Below are 23,166 nucleotides of genomic sequence, written 5' to 3'. Positions count from 1 at the left end.
GCTCCTTTAACCCTGTCCTGTCTGAGTGAAAAACAGACACCCTCCGGCGACCTACATGCAGAGGCGGGGCCAAATCCAAAGCTGAGTCCCAGGAGCTGTGAGAACAAAGAAGACAAAGGGAAATCTCTCCAAGCAACCTCAGAAGCAGTGGATTAAAGCTCCACAATCAACTTGATGTACCCTGCTTTTGTGGAATCCATGAATAGACTACAAATCATCCCAAATTGAGGAGGTGGACTTTGAGAGCAAGATTTCTGATTTTCTTTCCCTTTTCCTCTTTTTGTGAGTATGTATGTCTATGATTCTGTGTGAGATTTTGTCTACATAGCTTTACATCCAACATTTGTCCTAGGGTTCTATCCGTCCATTTTTTTGTTGTTGTTATTGTTGTGTATTTCTTTAATTTTTTTTCTTAATAATTATATTTTATTTTAATAACTATATTTCATCTTACTTTATTTTATTTTACTTTATCATCTTTCTTTCCTTCCCTCCCTCATTCCTTCCTTTCTTCCTTCCTCCCTCCATTCTTTCTTTCTTTCTTTCTTTCTTTTTTTCTTTCCTTATTTCATTATTTCTTCCTTTTGTTCTGTCCAATTTTCTCCCTTTTATTCTGAGCAGCGTGGGTGAATTACTCTTCATGCTGCATCCAGGAGTCTGTGCTGTGTCTCTGATGTGAGAGAGCCAAATTCAGGACACTGGTCCACAAGAGACCTCCCAGGTCCACGTAAGATCACACGGTGAAAATCACCCAGAAATCTCCATCTCAACACCAGCACCCACCTTCTTCCAATGACAAGCAAGCTACAGTGCTGGACACGCTATGCCAAACAACTAGCAAGACAGGAAAACAACCACACCCATTAGAAGAGAGGCTGCCTAAAATCATAAGTCCACAGACACCCCAAAACACAGCACAAGACGTGTACTTGCCCACCAGAAAGACAAGATCCAACCTCATCCACAAGAACACAGACACTAGTCCCCTCCACCAGGAAGCCTACACAATCCAATGAACCAACTTTACCCACTGGGGACAGACACAAAAACAAAGGGAAGTACCAACCTTCAGCCTGCAAAAAGGATACCCTAAACACAGTAAGATAAGCAAAATGAGAAGACAGAAAAACACATAACAGATGAAGGAGCAAGATAAAAACACACCAGACCTAACAAATGAAGAGGAAATAAGCAGTATACCTGAAAAAGAATTCAGAATAATGATAGTAAAGATGATCCAAAATCTTGAAAATAAAATAGACAAAATGCAAGAAACATTTAACAAGGACATAGAAGAACTAAAGGTGAAACAAGCAATGATGAAAAACACAATAAATGAAATTTAAAATACTCTAGATGGGACAAAGAGCAGAATAACTGAGGCAGAATAACGGATAAGTGACCTGGCAGAAAAAATAGTGGAAATAACTACTGCAGAGCAGAATAAAGAAAAAAGAAAGAAAAGAACTGAGGACAGTCTCAGAGACCTATGGGACAACATTAAATGAACCATCATTCGAATTATAGGGGTTCCAGAAGAAGAAGAGAAAAAGAAAGGGACTGAGAAAATATTTGAAGAGATTTTAGTTGAAAACTTCCCTAATATGGGACAGGAAATAGCTAATCAAGTCCAGGAAGCACAGAGAGTCCCATACACGACAAATCCAAGGAAAAATACACCAAGACACACATTAATCAAACTGTCAAAAAATAAATACAAATAAAACATATTAAAAACAGCAAGGGAAAAAAAGCAAATAACACCAAAGGGAATCCCCATAATATTAACAGCTGAACTTTCAGCAGAAACTCTGCAAAGCAGAAGGGACTGGCAGGACATATTTAAGGTGATGAAGGAGAGAAACCTGAAACCTAGATTATTCTACCCAGCAAGGATCTCATTCAGATTTGATGGGGAAATTAAAAACATTACAGACAAGCAAACTGAGAGAGTTCAGCACCATCAAACCAGCTTTACAACAAATGCTAAAGGAACTTCTCTAGGCAAGAAACACAAGAGAAGGAAAAGACCTACAATAACAAACCCAAAACAATTAAAAGAATGGGAATAGGAACATAAATATTGATAATTACCTTAAATGTAAATGAACTAAGTGCTCCAACCAAAACACACAGACTGGCGGAATGGATACAAAATCAAGACCCATATACATGTTGTCTACAAGAGACCCACTTCAGACCTAGAGACACATAAAGACAGAAAGTGAGGGGATGGAAAAAGATAATCCATGCAAATGGAAACCAAAAGAAAGCTGGAGTAGCAATTCTCAAAACAGACAAAATACTTTACAGTAATGACTATTGGAAGAGACAAAGTAGGACACTACATAATGATCAAGGGATGGATTGAAGAAGAAGATATAACATTTGTAAATATCTCTGCATCCAACATAGGAGCACCACAATATATAATGCAAATAGTAACAGGCACAAAAGGGGAAATCGAAAGTAAGACATTCATCACAGGGGACATTAACTCCCCAATTTCACCAATGGACAGATCACTCAAAATGAAAATAAATAAGGAAACAGAAATTTAAATTATACATTAAACAAGCTGGACTTAATTGATATTTATACAACATTCCATCCAAAAACAACAGAATACACATTTTTCACAAGTGCTCATGGAACATTCTACAGGATAGATGAGATCTTGGGACACAAAACAAGCCTTGGTAAATTTAAGAAATTTGAAATTGTATCAGGTATCTTTTCCAACCACAATGCTATGAGACTAGACATCAATTATAGGAAAAGATCTGTAAAAAATACAAACACATGGAGGCTAAACAATACACTACTCAATAACGAAGTGATCACTGAAGGAATCAAAGAGGAAATTAAAAAATACCAAGAAACAAATGACAATGGAGACACGACGACCCAAAACCTATGGGATGCAGCAAAAGCAGTTCTAAGGGGGAAGTTTATAGCAATACAATCCCACCTTAAGAAACAGGAAACATTTCGAGTAAACAACCTAACCTTGCACCTAAAGCAATTAGAGTAAGAAGAACAAAAAAAAAAGTTAGTTGATGGAAAGTAATCATAAAGATCAGACTAGAAATAAATGAGAAAGAAATGAAGGAAACGACTGCAAAGATCAATACAACTAAACACTGGTTCTTTGAGAAGATAAACAAAATTCATAATCCATTAGACATACTCATCAAGAAAATAAGGGAGAAGACTCAAATTAATAGAAATAGAAATGAAAAAGTAAAGTAACAACTGGACCTGCAGAAATACAAAATATCATGAGAGATTACTAAAAGCAATTCTAGAGCAATAAAATGGACAACTTGGAAGAAATAGAGAAATTCTTAGAAATGCACAACCTGCCAAGACTGAATGAGGAAGAAATAGAAAATATGAACAGACCAATCACAAGCACTGAAATTGAAACTGTGATTAAAAATCTTCCAACAAACAAAAGCCCAGGACCAGATGGCTTCAGAGGCGTATTCAGTCAAACATTTAGAGAAGAGCTAACACCTATCCTTCTCAAAATCTTCCAAAATATAGCAGAGCGAGGAAGACTCCCAAACTCATTCTAGGAAGCCACAATCACCATGATACCAAAACCAGACAAGGATGTCACAAAGAAAGAAAACTACATCCAATATCACTGAGGAACATAGATGCAAAAATCCTCAACATGATACTAGCAAACAGAATCCAACAGCACATTTAAAGGATCATACACCATGATCAAGTGGGGTTTATTCCAGGAATGCAAGGATTCTTCAATATTCGCAAATCAATCAACATGATTCACCATATTAACAAACTGAAGGAGAAAAATGATATGATCATCTCAATAGATGCAGAGAAATCTTTTGACAAAATTCAACACCCATTTTTGATAAAAACACTGCAGAAATTACGCATAGAGAGAACTTTCCTCCACATAATAAAGGCCATATATGACAAACCCACAGCCAACATCGTCCTCAGTGGTGAAAAACTGAAACTATTTCCACTAAGATCAGGAATAAGACAGGTTGCCCACTCTCACCACTCTTATTCAACATACTTCTGGAAGTTTTAGCCACAGCAATCAGAGAAGAAAAAGAAATAAAAAGAATCCAAATCAGAAAAGAATAAGTAATGCTGTCACTCTTCGCAAATGACATGATACAGTTCATAGAGAATCCTAAAGATGCTACCGGAAAACTACTAGAGCAAATCCATGAATTTGGTAATGCAGCAGGATAGATACTTAATGCACAGAAATCTCTGGCATTCCTATACACTAATGATGAAAAATCTGAAAGTGAAATCAAGAAAACACTCCCATTTACCATGGCAACAAAAAGAACAAAATATCTAGGAATAAACCTACCTATGGAGACAAAAGACCTGTATGCAGAAAATTATAAGACACTGATGAAAGAAATTAAAGATGATACAAATAGATGGAGAGATATACCATGTTCTTGGATTGGAAGAATCAACATTGTGGAAATGACTCTACTACCCAAAACAATCTACAAATTCAATGCAATCCCTATCAAATTACCACTGGCATTTTTCACAGAACTAGAACAAAAAATTTCACAATTTGTATGGAAACAGAAAAGACCCCGAATAGCCAAAGCAATTTTGAGAACGAAAAATGGAGCTGGAGGAATCAGGCTCCCTGACTTCAGACTATACTACAAATCTATAGTAATCAAGACTGTATGGTACTGACACAAAAACCGAAAGATAGATCAATGGAACAGGACAGAAAATCCAGAGATAATCCCATGCACATATGGTCACCTTATCTTTGAAAAAGGAGGCAGGAATATACAGCGGAGAAAGGACAGTCTCTTCAGTAAATGGTGCTGGGAAAACTGGACTGGTACATGTAAAAGTATGAGATTAGATCATTCCCTAACACCATACACAAAAATAAGCTCAAAATGGATTAAAGGCCTTAATGTAAGGCCAGAAACTATCAAACTCTTAGAGGAAAACATAGGCAGAACCTTCTATGACATAAATCACAGCAAGATCCTATCTGAACCACCTCCTAGAGAAATGGAAATGAAAACAATAATAAATATATGGGACCTATTGAAAGTTCAAAGCTTTTGCATAGTAAAGGATACCATAAGTGAGACCAAAATACCACCCTCAGTATGGGACAAAATATTTGAAAATGAAGCAACTGACAAAGGATTAATCTCCAACATTTATAAGCAGCCCATACAGCTCAATAACAACAACAACAAAAAACACAGTTCAAAATGGGCAGAAGACCTAAATAGGCATTTCTCCAAAGGAGATATACATTCTGCCAACAAACACATGAAAGTATGCTCAACCTCATTAATCATTAGAGAAATGCAAATCAAAACTACAATGAGATATCATCTCATACCAGTCAGAATAGCTATCATTTAAAAATCTAGAAAAAATAAATGATGGAGAGGGTGTGGAGATAATGGAACACTCTTGCACTGCTGGTGGGTATGAGAATTGGTACAGCCACTATGGAGAAGAGTACAGAGTTTCCTTAAAAAACTACAAACAGAATTGCCATATGACCTGGCAATCCCACTACAGTGCATATACCCTGGGAAACTATAATTCAAAAAGAGTCATTTACCAAAATGTTCATTGCAGCTTTATTTACAATAGCCTGGAGCTGGAAACAACGTAAGTGTCCATCATCGGATGAATGGATAAAGAAAATGTGGCACATACATACAATGGAATATTACTCTGCCATAAAAAGAAACAAAATTGAGTTATTTGTACTGAGGTGGATGGCCCTAGATTCTGTCACAAAGAGTGAAGTAAGTCAGAAAGAGAAAGTCAAATACCATATGCTAACACATATATATGGAATTTAAGAAAAAAATGTCATGAAGAACCTAGGGTAAAGACAGGAATAAAGACACAGACTTACTAGAGGATGGACTTGAGGATATGTGGAGGGAGAAGGGTAAGCTGTGACAAAGCAAGAGAGTGGCATGGACATATATACAGTACCAAATGTAAAATAGATAGCTAGTGTGAAGCAGTCACATAGCGCAGGGAGATCAGCTCACTGTGTTGTGACCACCTAGAGGGGTGGGATAGAGAGGGTGAGAGGGAGGGAGACGCAAGTGGGTAGAGTTATGGGAACATATGTATATGTATAACTGATTCACTTTGTTATAAAGCAGAAACTAACAGACTATTGTAAAACAATTATACCCCAATAAAGATGTAAATAAATAAATAAATAAATAAATAAATAAATATATATGCACCCAACATAGGAGCACCTCAATACATAAGGCAAATGTTAACAGCCATAAAAGGTGAAATTAACAGTAACACAAAATAGTAGGGGACTTTAACACTGCAATTACTCCAATGGACAGCTCATTGAAACAGAATATAAAAAATGGAAACACAAATTTTAAAAACACCATAGATGAGATTGACTTAATTGATATTTTTAATAAAATTTTATTTATTTATTTATTTATTTATGGTTGCATTGGGTCTTCATTGCTGTGCAAGGGCTTTCTACCGTTGGGGTGACCTGGGGCTACTCTTTGTTGTGGTTCATGGACTTCTCCTTGCAGTGGCTTCTCTTGTTGTAGAGTATGGGCTCTAGGCATGTGGGCTTCCGTAGTTGTGGCACGCAGGCTCAGTTGCTGTGTTTCTCAGGCTTTAGAGCATAGGTTCAGTAGTTGTGGTGCATGGGCTTAGTTGCCCTGTGGCATGTGGCATCTTCCTGGATGAGGGCTTGAACGCATGTCCCCTGCATTGTCAGTCAGATTCTTAACAACTGCACCATCAAGGAAGCAGATAGACTTAGCTGATATATAGAAGACCCTCCATCCAAAAACAAAAGAATGTAATTTCTTCTTAAGTGCACACAAATCATTCTCCAGGATAGATCATATCTTGCGTCAGAAATAAATCCTCGGTAAATTTAAGAAAATTGAAATTGTATCAGGCATCCTTTCCCACCACAATGTTATGAGACTAGTTACCAATTATAGGGAAAAAAAACTAAAATATTCAAACACATGGAGGTTAAATGATATGCTAATAAACAACCAAGAGGTCACTGAAATAATCAAAGAGGAAATAAAAAATACCAAAAAAACAAATGACAGTGAAACCTGGATGATGGAAAACCTATGCGATACAGCAAAAGGAGTTCTACGAGAGAATTTTATAGCAGTAAAATCCTACTTCAAGAAACAAGAAAAATCTCAAAAAAAAATACAGCACCTAAACTTACACATAAAGCAGTAAGAGAAAGAACAACAAAGCTGATTCACTTTGTTATAGAGCAGAAATGAACAAACCTTTGTGAAGCAATTATTCTCCAATTAAGATGTTATAAAAAACAACAAAGTTAGCAGAAGGAAAGAAATCATAAAAATCAGATCAGAAATAAATGAAAAAGAAATGAAGGAAACAATAGCAAAGATCAATAAAAATAAAAGCTGGTTCTTTGAGAAGATAAACAAAATTAATAAACCATTACCAGACTCATCAAGAAAAGAAGGGAGAAGACTCAAATCAACAGAATTAGAAATGAAAAAAGAGAAGTAACAACTGTCACAGCAGAAATACAAAGGAACATTAGAGATTACTACAAGCATCGATATGCCAATAAAATGGACAACCTGGAAGAAATGGACAAATTCTTAGAAAAATACAGCCTTCCAAGATGGAACAAAGAAGAAAAATAAAATATTAATCGATGAACCAGAAGCATCAAAATTGAAACTGTGATTTAAAATCTTCCAACAATCAAAAGCCCAGGGCCTGATGGCTTCACAGGTGAATTCTATCAAACATTTAGAGAAGAACTAACACCAATATATCTCAAAATCTTCCAAAATATACAACAGGGAGGAACACTCCAAAACTCATTCTATGAGGCCATTATCACCCTGTGGAAAACTGAAAGCATTCCACTAAGATCAAGAACAAGACTAAGCTGACCACTCTCACAACTATTATTCAACTTAGTCTTAGAAGTTGTAGCCATGGTAATCATAGAAGAAAAAGAAATAAAAGTAATCCAAAATGGAAAAGAAGAAGTAAAATTGAAACAGTTTGCAGATGATATGATACTATACACAAAAAATAATAAAGATGCCACCAGAAAACTACTAGAGCTAATCAATGAATTTGGTAAAGTAGCAGGATACAAAATTTATGCACAGAAATCGCTAGCATTACTATACAGTAACAATGAAAAATCAGAAGGAGAAATTAAGGAAACACACCCATTTACCATTGCAACAAAAAGAACAATATAAGTAGGAATAAACCTACCTAAGGAGGCAAAATACCTATATGCACAAAACTCTAAGACACTGATGAAAGAAATCAAGGGTGATAAAACAGATGGAGAGATACACCATGTTCTTGGATTGGAAGAATAAACATTGTGAAAATTACTATATTACCCAAAACAATTTACAGATTCAGTGCAATCCCTATCAAATTACCAATGGCATTTTTTACAGAGCTTGAACAAATATTCTTAAAATTTTTATGGAGACACAAAAGACCGTGAGTAACAAAAGCAACCTTGAGAAAGAAAAACAGATCTGGGGGAATCAGGCTCCCTGACTTCAGAGTATACTACAAAACTATAGTAATCAAGACTGTATGGAATTGGCCCCAAAACAGAAACATAGATCAATGGAACAGGGTAGAAAGCCCAGAGAGAAAACCACACACCTATGGTCAACTAACATGATAAAGGAGGCAAGAATATAAAATGCAGAAAACACAGGCTCTTCAATAAGTGGTGCCAGGAAAACTGGACAGCTCCATGTAAAAGAATGAAATTAGAACACTTCCTATCAGCATACACAAAAATAAACTCAAAATGGATTAAAGACCTAAATGTAAGGCCAGACACTATAAAACTCTTCAAGGAAAACATGGGTAGAACACTCTATGAATTAAATCACAGCAAGATCCTTTTTAACCCACCTCCTAGAGTAATGGAAATAAAAATAAAAATAAACAAATGGGACCTAATGAAACTTAAAAGCTTTTTCACAGCAAAGGAAATCATAAACAAGATGAAAAGACAACTCTCAGAAAGGGAGAAAATACTTGCAAATGAAACAACTGACAAAGGATTAATCTCTAAAATATACAAGCATCTCATGCAGCTCAATATCAAAGAAACAAAAAATCCAATCCAAAAATGGGTGGAAGACCTAAATAGACATTTCCCAAAGAAGACATACAGATTGCCAACATACACATGAAAAGATCCTCCACATCACTAATCATTAGAGAAATGTAAATCATAACTGCAGTGAGGTATTACCTCACACTGGTCAAATGGCCATCCTCAAAAAATCTACAAACAATAAATGCTGGAGAGGTTGTGGAGAAAACGGAACCCTCCTGCAGTGTTGGTGGGGATATAACTTGATCCAGCCACAAAAGAGAACACTATGGAGCTTCCTTAATAAAGAACTACCATATGACCCAGCAGTCCCACTAGTTGGCATATACCCTGAGAAAACCATAATTCAAGAAGAGACGTGTACCACAATGTTCATTGCAGCACTCTTTGCAATAGCCAGGACATGGATACAAACAAAATGTCCAAGGGCAGATGAATGGATAAAGAAGATGTGGCACATATATACAATGGAATATTAGTCATAAAAAGAAATGAAATTGAGTTATTTGTAGTTAGGTCGCTGGACCTAGTGTCTGTTATATAGATTGAAGTAAGTCAGAAAGAGAAAAACAAATACCATATGCTAATGCTTATATATAGAATCTAAAATAAATAAATAAATAAATAAAAACAAGTTACTGATGAACCTCTTGACAGGACAGGAATAAAGATGCTGACACAGAGCATGGACTTGAGGACACGGGGAAGAAGAGGAAGCTGGGGCAAAGTGAGAGTAGCATTGACCTATATACACTACCAAATATAAAATGGATGGGTAGTGGGAAGCTGCTCCATAGCACAGGGAGATCAGCTTGATGCTCTGTGACAACCTAGATGGGTGGTATAGGGCATTTGGGAGGGAGGCTCAAGAGGGAGGATATTTGGGAATATATGTATACATATAGCTGATTTACTTTGTTGTACAGCAGCAACCAACACACCATTGTAAAGAAAATATAGTCCAATAAAGATGAAAAAATAAAAGCCAATTACAGAATGTTTGGATTTGCAGAAGGAGAACAGAAGGATAAACAGTCAAGAGCATATTTAAATAAAACAGTTGCTGAGAATTTCCCAAACCTGGGGAGAGACTTGGCCATCCCAGCTCATGAAGCTTATAGCTCATACCATTATTTGAATCTAAAATGATCTTCTCCAAGAATTATAATACATTTTCAAAAATCAAAGACAAAAGATAAGCCTAAAGGCAGCAAGAGAAAAAATTTCGACTTACAAAGGAACCTCATTACGCTTAGTATTGCATTTCTCAACAGAAACCTTACAAACCAGAAGATAGTGGCATGATATATTCAAAGTGCAAAAAGAAAAAAAAATGGCTACCAATAACACTCTATATAGCAAAGTTATCCTTCAAAAGTGAAGGAGAAATAGAATTCTACAGAAACAAATCTGAGAGAATTAATCACCACTAGACCTACATTACAAGAATTGCTGAAAGGAGCTTTCTTTTCTTCGTGGTGTCTAGCTAAAGGATTATTAATTTTGTTTATCTCTTCAAAGAACCAACTTATAGTTTTATTTTCATTTTCCATTGTTCTTTTTTTGTCTGTGTTACATACATTTCCACTTAGCTCTTTATTATTTTCTACCTTCTACTAACTTTGGGCTTCATTTGTTCTTCTTTTACTAGCTCCTTTAAATAAAAACTTAGATTGCTTATTTAAGACATTTCTTGTTTTTGAGGTAGGCCGGTATCACTATAAACTTCCCTCTTAGAATTGCTTTTGCTACATCCCATGGATATTGAAATGATGTATTTCCATTTTTATTTGTCTCAAGATATTTTTTTTTAATTTCCCTTCTGATTTCTTCATTGGTCTATTGGTTGCTAAGTAGCATGCTGTTTAATCTCTACACATTTGTGTTTTTTTCTGGTTATATTCTTATAATTGATTTCTAGTCATGTTATTTCTATTTCTGTCTGGTTCCATCTTGGAAGTTTATACCTTTCTAAGAATTTGTCCATTATTTCCAGGTTGTCCATTTTATTGGCATATAGTTGCTTGTAATACTCTCTTATGATGCTTTGTATTTCTCTGGTGTCCATTGTAACTTCTTCTTTTTCATTTCTAATTTTATTGACTTGAGTCCTCTCCCTCTTTTTCTTGATGAGTCTGGCTAAAAGTTTATCAATTTTGTTTATCTTCTCAAAGAACCAGCTGTTTGTTTTATTGGTCTTTGCTATTGTTTTGGTTGTTTCTATTTAATTTACTTCTGCTCTAATCTTTATGATTTCCTTCCTACTACTAACTTTGGGTTTTGTTTGTTCTTCTTTCTCTAGTTCCTTTAGGTATAAATTTGGGTTGTATATTTGAGATTTTTCTTGTTCCTTGAGGTAGGATTGCATTGCATAAACTTCCCTCTTAGAAATGCTTTTGCTGCATCCCATTGGTTTTGGATCATCGTGTTTTCATTGCCATTTGTCTCTAGGTATTTTTGGTTTCCCGTTTGCTTTCTTCAGTGGTTTCTTGGTTATTTAATACCGTATTGTTTAGCATCCATGTGTTTGTGTTTTTTACAGTTTTTTTTTCCTGTAATCGATTTCTAATCTCATAGCATTGTGGCCACAAAAGATACTTGATATGATTTCAATTATCTTAAATTTACTGAGGCTTGATTTGTGGCCCAAGGTGTGATATAACCTGGAGAAAGTACCGTGTGCACTTTAGAAGAAAGAGTAATCTGATGTTTTTGGATGGAATGTCCTATAAGTATCAATTAAATCTATCTGGTCTATTGTGTCATTTAAAGCTTGTGTTTCTTTGTTAATTTTCTGTCTGGATGATCTTTCCATTGGTGTAAGTGAGGTGTTAAAGTCCCCCACTATTACTGCATTACTGTTGATTTCCTGTTTTATAGCTGTTGGCATTTTCTTTATGTAATGAAGTGCTCCTATATTGCGTGCATAGATATTTACAATTGTTATATCTTCTTGGATTGATCCCTTGATCATTATGTAGTGTTCTTCCTTGTCTCTCATAATATTCTTTAAAGTTTATTTTTTCTGATATGAGTATTGCTACTCCAGCTTTCTTTTGATTTCCAATATCATGGAATATCTTTTTCCTTCCCCTCACTTTTAGCCTGTATGTCTCCCCAGGTCTGAAGTGGGTCTCCTGTAGACAGCATATATACAGGTTTTGCTTTTGTATCCATTCAGACAGTCTGTGTCTTTTGGTTGGAGCATATAATCCATTCTCATTTAAGGTAATTATCAACATGTATGTTCCTATTACCATTTTCATAATTGTTTTGGGTTTTTTTTTTGTAGGTCCTTTTCTTCTCTTTTATTTCCCACTTAGAGAAGTTCCTTTAGCATTTGTTGTAGAGCTGGTTTGGTCATGCTGAATTCACTTAACTTTTACTTGTGTATAAAGGTTTAGATTTCTCCATCAAAGCTGAATCAAATCCTTGCTGGGTAGCATATTCTTGGTTGCATATTCTTCCCTTTCATCACTTTAAATATGTCCTGCCACTCCCTTCTGGCTTGCAGAGTTTCTGCTGACAAATCTGCTGTTAACCTGACGGGGGTTCCCTTGTATGTTATTTGTCATTTTTCTCTTGTTGTGTTTAATAATTTTTCTTTGCCTTATTTTTTGTCAATTTGATTACTATGTGTCCCAGAGTATTTCTCCTTGGGTTTATCCTGCCTGGGACTCTCTGCACTTCCTGAACTTCGGTGGCTATTTCCTTTCCCATGGTAGGGATGTTTTTGACTATAATCTCTTCAAATATTTTCTCAGGTCCTTTCTCTCTCTCTTCTCCTTCCAGGACCACTATAATGTGAATGTTAGTGCATTTAATGTTGTCCCACGGGTCTCTTAGGCTGTCTTCATTTATTTTCACTCTTTTTTCTTTAATCTGTTCCATGGCAGTGGTTTCCACCATTCTGTCTTCCAGGTCACTTATCCGTTCTCTGCCTCAGTTATTCTGCTATTGATTCCTTCTAGTGTATTTTTCATTTCAGTTATTGTATTGTTCATCTCTGTTTGTTTGTTCTTTAATTCTGCTAGGTCTTTGTTTAACATTTCTTGCATCTTCTTGGTCCTTGCCTCCATTCTTTTTCTGAGGTCCTGGGTCATCTTCACTATCATTCTGAATTCTTTTTCTGGAAGGTTGCTTACCTCCACTTCATTTAGTTGTTTTTTCTGGTGCTTTATCTTGTTCCTTCATCTAGGACATAGGATTCTGCCTTTTCATTTTGTCTGTCTTTCTGTTATTCCGGTTTTTGTTCCAAAGGCTGAAGGATTTTAGTCCTTCTTGCTTCTGCTGTCTGCTCTTTGGTGGATTAGGCTATCTAAGAGGCTTGTGAAATATTTCTGATAGGAGGGGCTGGTGGTGAGTAGAGCTGCATGTTACTCTGGTGGGCAGAGTTCAGTAAAACTTTAATACACTTGTATGCTGATGGGTGGGGCTGAGTTTCCTCCCTGTTAGTTGTTTGGCCTGAGTCAACCAGCATTGGAGACTACAGGTTCTTTAGTGGGTCTAATGGTAGGCTTTGTGATGGCTCACACCACTGAGTACTTCAGAGGAGTTCTGCTGCCAATGCCCTAGTCCCTATGGTGAGCCACAACAAGAGTGTTCCACACAGGGCACCCTCCAATACTAGCAGGTAGGTCTGGTTCAGTGTCCTATGGGGTCACTGCTCCTTCCCTCTTGGTCCTGGCATGCACACTACTTTGTGTGTGCCCTCCAAGTGTGGAGTCACTTTTTCCCCTAGTCCTGTGGAAATTTTGCAATCAAATCCCGCTGGCCTTCAAAGTTTGATTCTCTGGGGATTCTTCCTCCCATTGCTGGAGGCCCAGGATGGGAAGCCTGACATGGAGTTCAGAACCTTCACTCCAGTGGGTGGACTTCTATTGTATGTTCTCCAGCTTGTGTGTCACCCACCCAGCGGTTATGGGATTTTATTTTATCGTGATTGCACCCCACCTACCATGTCACTGTGGCTTCTCCTTTGTCTTTGTATGCGGGGTATCTTTTTTGGTGAGTTTCACTGTCTTCTTGATGATTGTTCATCAGTTCGTTGTGATTCCAGTGCTCTTGCAAGAGAGAGTGAGAACCCATCTTGATGAATTTTTTGTCTGAAGATCTATCCAAAGATGTCAGTGAGGTATTAAAATCCCCAACTGGGACTTCCCTGGCGGTCCAATGGTTAATACTCTACACTTCCATTGCAGGGGGCACAGTTTCGATCTCTGGTTGGAGAACTAAGATCCTGCATGTAGTGTGGCACAGCCAAAAATAAAAATAAAATGAAAGCAAGCAGTACAATATATTTAAAGTCTCCTACTATTATTGTATTGCTTTCAGTATCTCCCTTTATGTATGTAAATATTTTCTTTATATATTTAGGTGCTCTACCAATATACACTTAGTAACAAAATGTACTAGTTATTCTTTGTTTTTAGCTTAATTAATTTTACATACTAATAATGTGGCCAATTGGATATTAAGAATTTACACAAAGTAATATTGCTTTGGTAAAGTCACGATGGTCCAGATACATCTGGGCTTAATCTTCGAAGATTTATAATCTGGACATACTAAGAAGCAATCCAAAGAAGAGAATATTTTAATAAGTGGCATACAATAAGTTTTCCAGGCCAAAACAACCTTGAGAAAAGAACAAAGTTGGAGGCATCACAGTCCCTGCTGTCAAACTATACTACCAAACTACAGTAATCATAAAAGATTTTTACTGGCAAAAAAAAGCAGCAGAAATCAATAGAAAAGAATATAGAGCCCAGAAATAAACCCACCCTTTTATGATCAATTAATCTATGGCAAAGGAGGTAAAAATATACAATGGGGAAAGAAGCATCTTAAGTTAGTTTGGGAAAACTTAATAACTACATGCTAAGGAATGAAAATGATTAATTTCTCACACCATATAAAAAGAGAAATTCAAAATGGATTAAAGTCTTAAATGTAAGATATGAATCCATAAATTTCTGAGAAGAAAATATAGGCTCTCTGACATCTGTTCCAGGACTATTTTTTTTTTAATATATCTGCTTACACTAGGGGAACAAAAGCAAAAATAAACAAATAGGACTATCTCAAACTAAAAAGATTTGTACAGCAAAGGAAGCTATCAACAAAATGAAACGGCAGTCTATTAAATGTGATAAGATATTTTAAACAATATATCCAATAAGAGTTTAATATAAAAATATACAATGTACTCATAGAAGTAAACACCAAAACAAATGAAGAAACAAAATCCAGTTTAAAAATGGACAAAGGACCTGAATAGACATTTTTATAAAGAAGATATACATATCGCCAACAGACACATGAAAATATTCTCAATGTCATTATTCATTAGGGAAATACAAATCAAAACCACAATGAGATATAACCTCACACCTGACAGGATGGCTTTCATCCAATAGAAAATAAATTACAAGTGCTGACAAGTATGAGGAGAAAAAAGAATCATTGTGCACTGTTGGTGGGATTGTAAATCAGTGTAATCACTACAGAAAACTATATGGAGTTTCCTCAAATAAAAAAAAATAGAACTACCATATGAACGAGCAATTTAATTTCTGGGTATTTTCCTGAAGAAAACAAAAACAGTAATTTAAAATTATGTATGTACACCAAAGTTTTTGCAACATATTTTACAATAGCCAAGGTATGGAAAACCTAAATATCCATTGACAGAAAAATTGATATATATAATACAGTGTATATAAATGGAATATTAGTTATTACTCTGACATTATAAAATCTTGCCATTTTCCACAACGTGGATGGATCTAGTGGGTATTATCTTAAGTGAAATAAATCAGACAGAGAAAAACAAACAAACACCATATTATTGTCTCACTTATATGTGAAATCTAAAAAGCTAAAGAAACAAACAAAACTAAATGAAAACCAACTCACTGGTATAGAGAACCAAAGGTTGCCAAAGTGGAGATGGATGTGGGGGCAAAATAGGTGCAAACCTGAGATAATAATATTGAAGTAGGAGGACACTGATCTCACCTCCCTCCATGAACACATCAAAAAATGTATCTATATGTGGAGCAACTCTTACTGAAAACAAAATAGAGAGTGGCAGAAATACTCTTCAGCAACCAAGGCTGTAAAGAAAAGTCCACATAGAGTTGAGTAGGAAGGGAGGAGATGTGATCAGATTGAGACCTGTGCCCCTTGCAGGAAACACAGAAGATGATGGAGATATCATGGGCTCAGAGATCCTCACCAGTAGCATGAAGTTTCAGCCACATATTGTTGCTCCCCAATCCTGAGGCCCAACCCCAGGAGGAAGAGTCTCATAAGCTAGTTTGAAAACCAGTGGGATTTACAGGAGTGATGTAAGAAACTGAGACTCCACTCATGAAGAACATACACACATGCTTGCTTACTCCTTGGAAAAAGGCACAGGAAGAAGGTAGAAACTTCCTGGGACTCCGGCCAGTTTCACATGATCATCCCTGCATGGGACTGTCCCAACCACTCTAACTCAGGCACAGCTCTCCACTAAGGAAGAGGCTACAATTGCGGAGGATAGTGTACACATGGTGGGGAAAAAGCTGACTTGGACCCAGCCCTGCATTTGAATAGGACAAACGTGGCCTTTGCTGGTGTTCATAAGGGAGGTGGATTGGGAGGTGTCTGAAGCTTTGTCTAGCATGTTGGGACTGTCCCAGCATGCACTGCATTCTGCACTGGGTGCCTAATCCAGCATCCCTTGCATCAGTGTTGCTCCCCATGGAGGTAAATGTGCTAATACCAAGAGCAGAGAGAGCATACACTTAAAAGGAATGGAACCAACTCAGACCCAAACCTGGTCTTTTGCTCTAGAACTTTGAATACAACTCAAGCCTGCTAGGATGATGATGGCCACCTAGCATAGGAGAAGACACAGCTCACATCTGGCTCTGGCTTTAGCCCCTCCATCTGCAGCCTCATCTCCCACCTAGGAAATAGCTGCCAGCACACTCTGGGGGAAGACATGACTCACACTCACTTCAGATTCATCTATCCCACCAAAGTCACTGGGCAAATGCAGACTGCATAAGGATGCTCCAACAGAAAGACACGCCTTCAAGACCAGAATAGGTAACTGTTACACCTAATTTCATAGATACAGAAAAAGTTAAACAAAAGGAAAAAACATGGGATTTGTTTCAAAAAAAAGAACAAGAAAAATCTCTTGAAAAAAACATCTAATGAAACAGAGATAAATAATTTACTAGATAAAGGGTTCCAAGCATTAGTAATAATAATACTAACTGAACCAGGAAAAACAATAAAAGATTTACACAGTGAGAATTGTAACAAGAAACTAAAAAATATATAAAAGAACCAGTAAGAGATAAAGAATCAAATAACTGAAATGAAAAACACACTAGAAGGAATTAACAGCAAACTAGGTGATACAGGGGAATGCATAAGTGATCTGGAAGATACAGTAATGAATATCACCCAATCGGAACAACCAGAAGAAAAACAAAATTACTAAATTAGGCCTGTTTGAGGGACCTCTGGGGCAACATCAAGCATACCAACATCTGCATTAAAGGGATCCCAGAAGAAGAAGGGAGAGAACGTGGTCAAAAGTGGATGAAATTATGGATGAAAAATTCCCAAAGCTAAAGAAAGAAACACATTTCCAGGTAGAGAAAGCACAGAGATTTCCAAAGGAGATGAACTTAAAGAGACATACTCCAAGACAGATCATAATTAAAACAGTGAAGTTAAAGATAGAGAATTTTAAAGGCATCAGGAGAAAAAACAAATATTCACATACAAGGGAACCCCATAAAGCTATCAGTTGATTTTTCTGCAAAACCTTTGCGGACCAAGAAGGAGTGAAATGAACTATTTAAAGTGCTTAAAGGGGAAAAAAACTTTACAATGTAAAATACTCTACCTAGTAAGGTTATCATGAAGCACTGAAGAAGAGATAAAGAACTTCTCAGAGAAGCAAAAACTAAAAGATTCAACAAAACTAAACTGACACTACAAGAAGTGTTACTATGACTTCTCTAAGTGGAAAAGAAAAGGATATAACAAGAAGTAAGAATGTATAGGAAAGGAAAGAATCTCACTAATAATGACAAATATATTGTAATGGCTGTAGATCAAGCACTTAAATTATTATTAAGATTAAAAAACAAAAAAATGTGAAATCAACTATAACTACAATAAACAGTAAAGAGATAAACATGAAGATGTAAAATATAAAATCAAAAACATAAAACATGTGGGGGATAAAAAAAGGTGGATCTTTCAGAATGTGTTTGAACATGAATGATTGTCAGTTTAAAACAAGTAGATATAGTTATAGCTCAACATATATGAACTTCATGATAAACACAAATCAAAATTCTGTAATAGATACACAAAAACTAGACAGAAAGGAACACAGCATACTTGTAAAGAAAATCATCAAACCACAAAGGAAGAAACTAAAAGAAAAAGAAAAGAACAAAGAAGAACTACAAAAACAACCAGATAACAATTAACAAAAAGGCAATAAGTATATACCTGTCAATAATTACTTTATATATCAATGGACTAAATGTTCCAACCAAATGACATAGGGTGGATGATTGGATAAAAATAATATGCTGCTTACAAAATACATATTTCAGACCTAAAGACACACAGAAACTAAAAGTGAAATGGAAATGACCAGAGACTGGGGTTAGCAATATTCATATCAGATGAAATAGACTTTAAGGCAAAGTCTATAACAAAAGACCAAGAAGGGCATTATACAGTGATAAAATTATCAATACAAGGAGAATATAATACACTTGTTAACATATATGCACACAATACAGACTTTAAGTATATAAAACCTATATTAATAGGCAGAGGCAGAAATTAACAATATTACAATAATAGTAAGGGACTTTAATACCCCACCTACATCACTGGACAGATAATCAGACAGAACATCAATAAGGAAACAGTGGCCGTGACACCATAGATCAGTTAGAGTTAATACATATCTACAGGATAGTCCATCCAAAAACATCAGAATACATATTCTTTTCAAGTGCACATGGAACATTCTCCAGGACAGATCACATGCTAGGCCACAAAACAGATCTCAACAAATTTAGGAGAACAGAAGTTATATCAAGCATTTGTTTCTGACCACAAAGGTATGAAACTAGAAATCAATTACAAGAAGAAAAATGGGAAAAGCAGAATCATGTGGACACTAAACAACATTCTACTAAAAAACTAATGGTTCAATGAAGAAATCAATGAGGAAATCAGAAAATACCTCCAGACAAATGGAAATGTAAACCCAACACACCAAAATCTATGTGATAACAACAAAAACAATTATAAAATAATAGCTTATAGTGATACAGGCCTTCTTCGAGAAACTAGAAAAATCTCAAATAAACAACCTAACCTAGCATCAAAAGGAAGTGGAAAAAGGAAAAAACAAAGCCCATACTCAGCAGAAGGAAGGAAATAATAAAGTTCATAAAGAAAATAAATAAAATATATAGAAAAACTGGAAACAATTAAACCAAAAACTGTTTTTTTGAAAAGATAAACAGATTTGATAAACAAATTTATCCAGGCTCATCAAACAGAAGAGAAGACTTAAACAAAATAAGAAATAAAAGAGGAGAAATAACAACTGTTACCACAGAGAAACAAAAAGTTATAAGAGAATGCTATGAACAGTTATATGCCAACAAATTGGACAAACTAGAAGAAATGGACAAATGTCAAGTAACATACAACCTGACAATATTGAATAAGGAAGAAAGACAATCTGAACAGACTGATCACTAGTAGTGAAATTGATTTTGTAATACAAAAATACTCCCAGGATACAAAAGTCAAGGACCAGACAGCTTCACAGGGGAACGCTAACAAACATATAAAGAAAAACTAATACCTATCTTCTCAAACTATTCCAAATAATTGAAGAGAAAGGAACACTACCAAACTTATTTTATGAAGTCATCACTGGTCTGATACCAAACTAGAAAAAAAGACACTACAAAAAAAGAAAATTACAGGCCAGTATCTCTGATGAATATAGATGCAAAAATCCTCAACAAAATTTTACCAAACCAAATTCAACAATATATTAAAAGGATCATACACAATAATTAAGTAGAATTTACTTCAAGGATACCAGGATGGTTCAATATCCACAAATCAATCAAGGTGATATATCACATTATGAAAAGGAAGGCTAAATATCACATGTTCATCTCAATAGATGCAGAAAATCATTTGACAAAATTCAACACCTGATCATAATAAAAACTCTAATCAGTGTTGGTATAGAGGGAACATATCTCAGCATAATAAAGTTCAAATATGACAAGCCCACAGCTAACATCATATTCAACTGTGAAGAGCTGAAAGCATCTCCTTTAAGAACAGGAGCAATGGGGCCTCCCTGGTGGCGCAGTGGTTGAGAGTCCGCCTGCCGATGCAGGGGATACGGGTTCGTGCCCCGGTCTGGGAGGATCCCATATGCCGCGGAGCGGCTGGGCCCGTGAGCCATGGCCGCTGGGCCTGCGCATCCGGAGCCTGTGCTCCGCAACGGGAGAGGCCACAACAGTGGGAAGCCCGCATACCGCAAAAAGAAAAAAAAAAAAAAAAGAACAGGAGCAAGACAGGGATGTCCACTCTTGCCACTTCTGTTTAACATAGTGTTGGAAATCCTAGCCATAACAATCAGACAAGAAAAAAAATAATAAAATGTATCCAAATTGGAAGGGAAGAAGTAAAACTGTTACCATTTTCAGATGACATAATACTATATAGAGAGAACCTTGCCATCTCCAAGAAAAACTATTAGATCTAATAAATGAACTCAGTAAAGTTGAAGGACACAGTATTAATATACAGGGATCTGTTGCTCTTCTATACAATTATAATTCATTATCAGAGTGAAAGAATGAAAATAATCTCATTTAAAATTAAATCAGAAAGAAAAAAATTATCTAGGAATAAGCTTAACTAAGGATGTGAAAGACCTATACTCTGGAAACTATAAAATATTGATGAAAGTAATTGGAAATGATACAGCAAAATGAAAAACATATACTATGTTCATAGATTAGAAGAATTATTATTGTAGAAATATCCATATCACCCAGAGAAATCTGCAGATTTAATGTAATCCCTACCAAAATGCTCATGACTGTTTTACAAAATTGGAACAAATAATCCTAAAACTTTTTGGAACCACAAAATATCCCAAATAGCCAAAGTAATCTTGAGAAATAAAGAATAAAGCTAGAGGTATCATGCCCCCTGACTTCAGACTATACAACAAAGTTATAGTAATCTAAACAACATGGTAATGGCACAAAAACAGATACATAGGTCAATGGAACAGAATGGAGAACTCAGAAATAAACTCATGCACTTATGGTCAATTAATCTATGACAAAGTAAGCAAGAAGATACAATGGAAAAAATAGTTTCTTCAATAAGTGGACCTGGGAAAACTGGATAGCTACATATAAGAGAATGAAAGTAGAATATTTTCTCACACCATATACTATATATTATATATATATAGAAAATTAAAGACCTAAATGTAAGATTGGAAACCATAAAACTCCTAGGGAAAACATAGGCAGACACTCTTTGACATAAATTGAAGCAATATTATTTTGGATCTGTCTCCTAAGGCAAAGGAAAGAAAAGGCAAACATAAACATATTAGACCTTATTAAACTTAAAAGCTTTTGCACAGCAAGAGAAACCATTGATAGAATGAGACAACAACCTACTGAATGGGAGAAAATATTAGTAAATGATATGTGCAATATGGTTTTTAGTATCCAAAATATACAAGCAGCTCATCAACTCAATATAAAAGAAAATACCCAATTAAAAAATGAGCAGAAGTCTTGAATAGACTTTTTTCCCGAAAAGGACAAACAGATGGCCAACAGGCAAATGAAAAAATGCTCAACATCACTAATCAATAGAGAAATGCATATGAAAACAACAATGAGATATCACATCATACCTGTCAGAACGGTTGCCATCAAAAAGATCACAAATAAAAATTCCTGACAAGAATGTGGAGAAAAGGGAACCCTTGTACACTATCAGTGATAAAGTAAATTGGTGTAGCCACTGTGGACAATAGTATGGAGGTTCCTCAAAAAACAAAATACCAAAACTACACATGATCCAGCAATTTCACCCCTTGCTATATATTCAAAGAAAACTAATACACTAATTAGAGAAGATAAGTACACCCTGATGTTTATAGCAGCATTATATACAATTGCTAATATATGGATGCAACTTAAGTGTTTTTCAACAGATTAAAGAAGAAGTTGTATACATATACAATGGAATATTATTCAGCCTTTTTTTTAGTGTGAGTTTAGTCATTTATTAAATATGGATGAACATTTGCCTAATTCAGTCTCTTATCCATGCTAAAAAGAATTACAATGCTTAAATTTTAAACCTTTGCCCAATCAATTATAGAACAATAAGTGTTACGAATATGTGATAGTATCAGAATAATTATTTTACAAAGAAAATTTATTATACTGGAAATCTTGAGAACTCTTGAAATGCAAGCATTAAACAACCAAATCTTACATGTGGCTCATAATATATCTATTTTTCTTAAAATATATTACTTTTGTTAGGACTTCAATTTTAAAATAATTCAGACTTGAAAAGTACTTAAAAATCAAATATAACTATTAGACTCTGTAGATATTACCACTAAATATTATCATATCTTTAATAATTTTTGAATTCTATATCTTGTTCCAATTTATTGAGATTTGTTTTATGGCCCAGAAGAGGTCTGTCTGAGTGAATGTTCTATATGTGCTGAAAAAAATGTGTCTTCTGCTGTTATTGATTGGAATGTTTTACAGTTATCAATTAGGGCAATTAATACTGTTATTCAAATTGATTATATTCTTACTGCTTTTATGACTGCTTGTTCTGGCAATTCTTGA

Source organism: Mesoplodon bidens (genome assembly GCF_964165515.1).
Source record: "Mesoplodon bidens genome assembly, chromosome: X".
NCBI classification, from domain to species: Eukaryota; Metazoa; Chordata; class Mammalia; order Artiodactyla; family Ziphiidae; genus Mesoplodon; species Mesoplodon bidens.
This window is presented reverse-complemented; position numbering follows the sequence as displayed.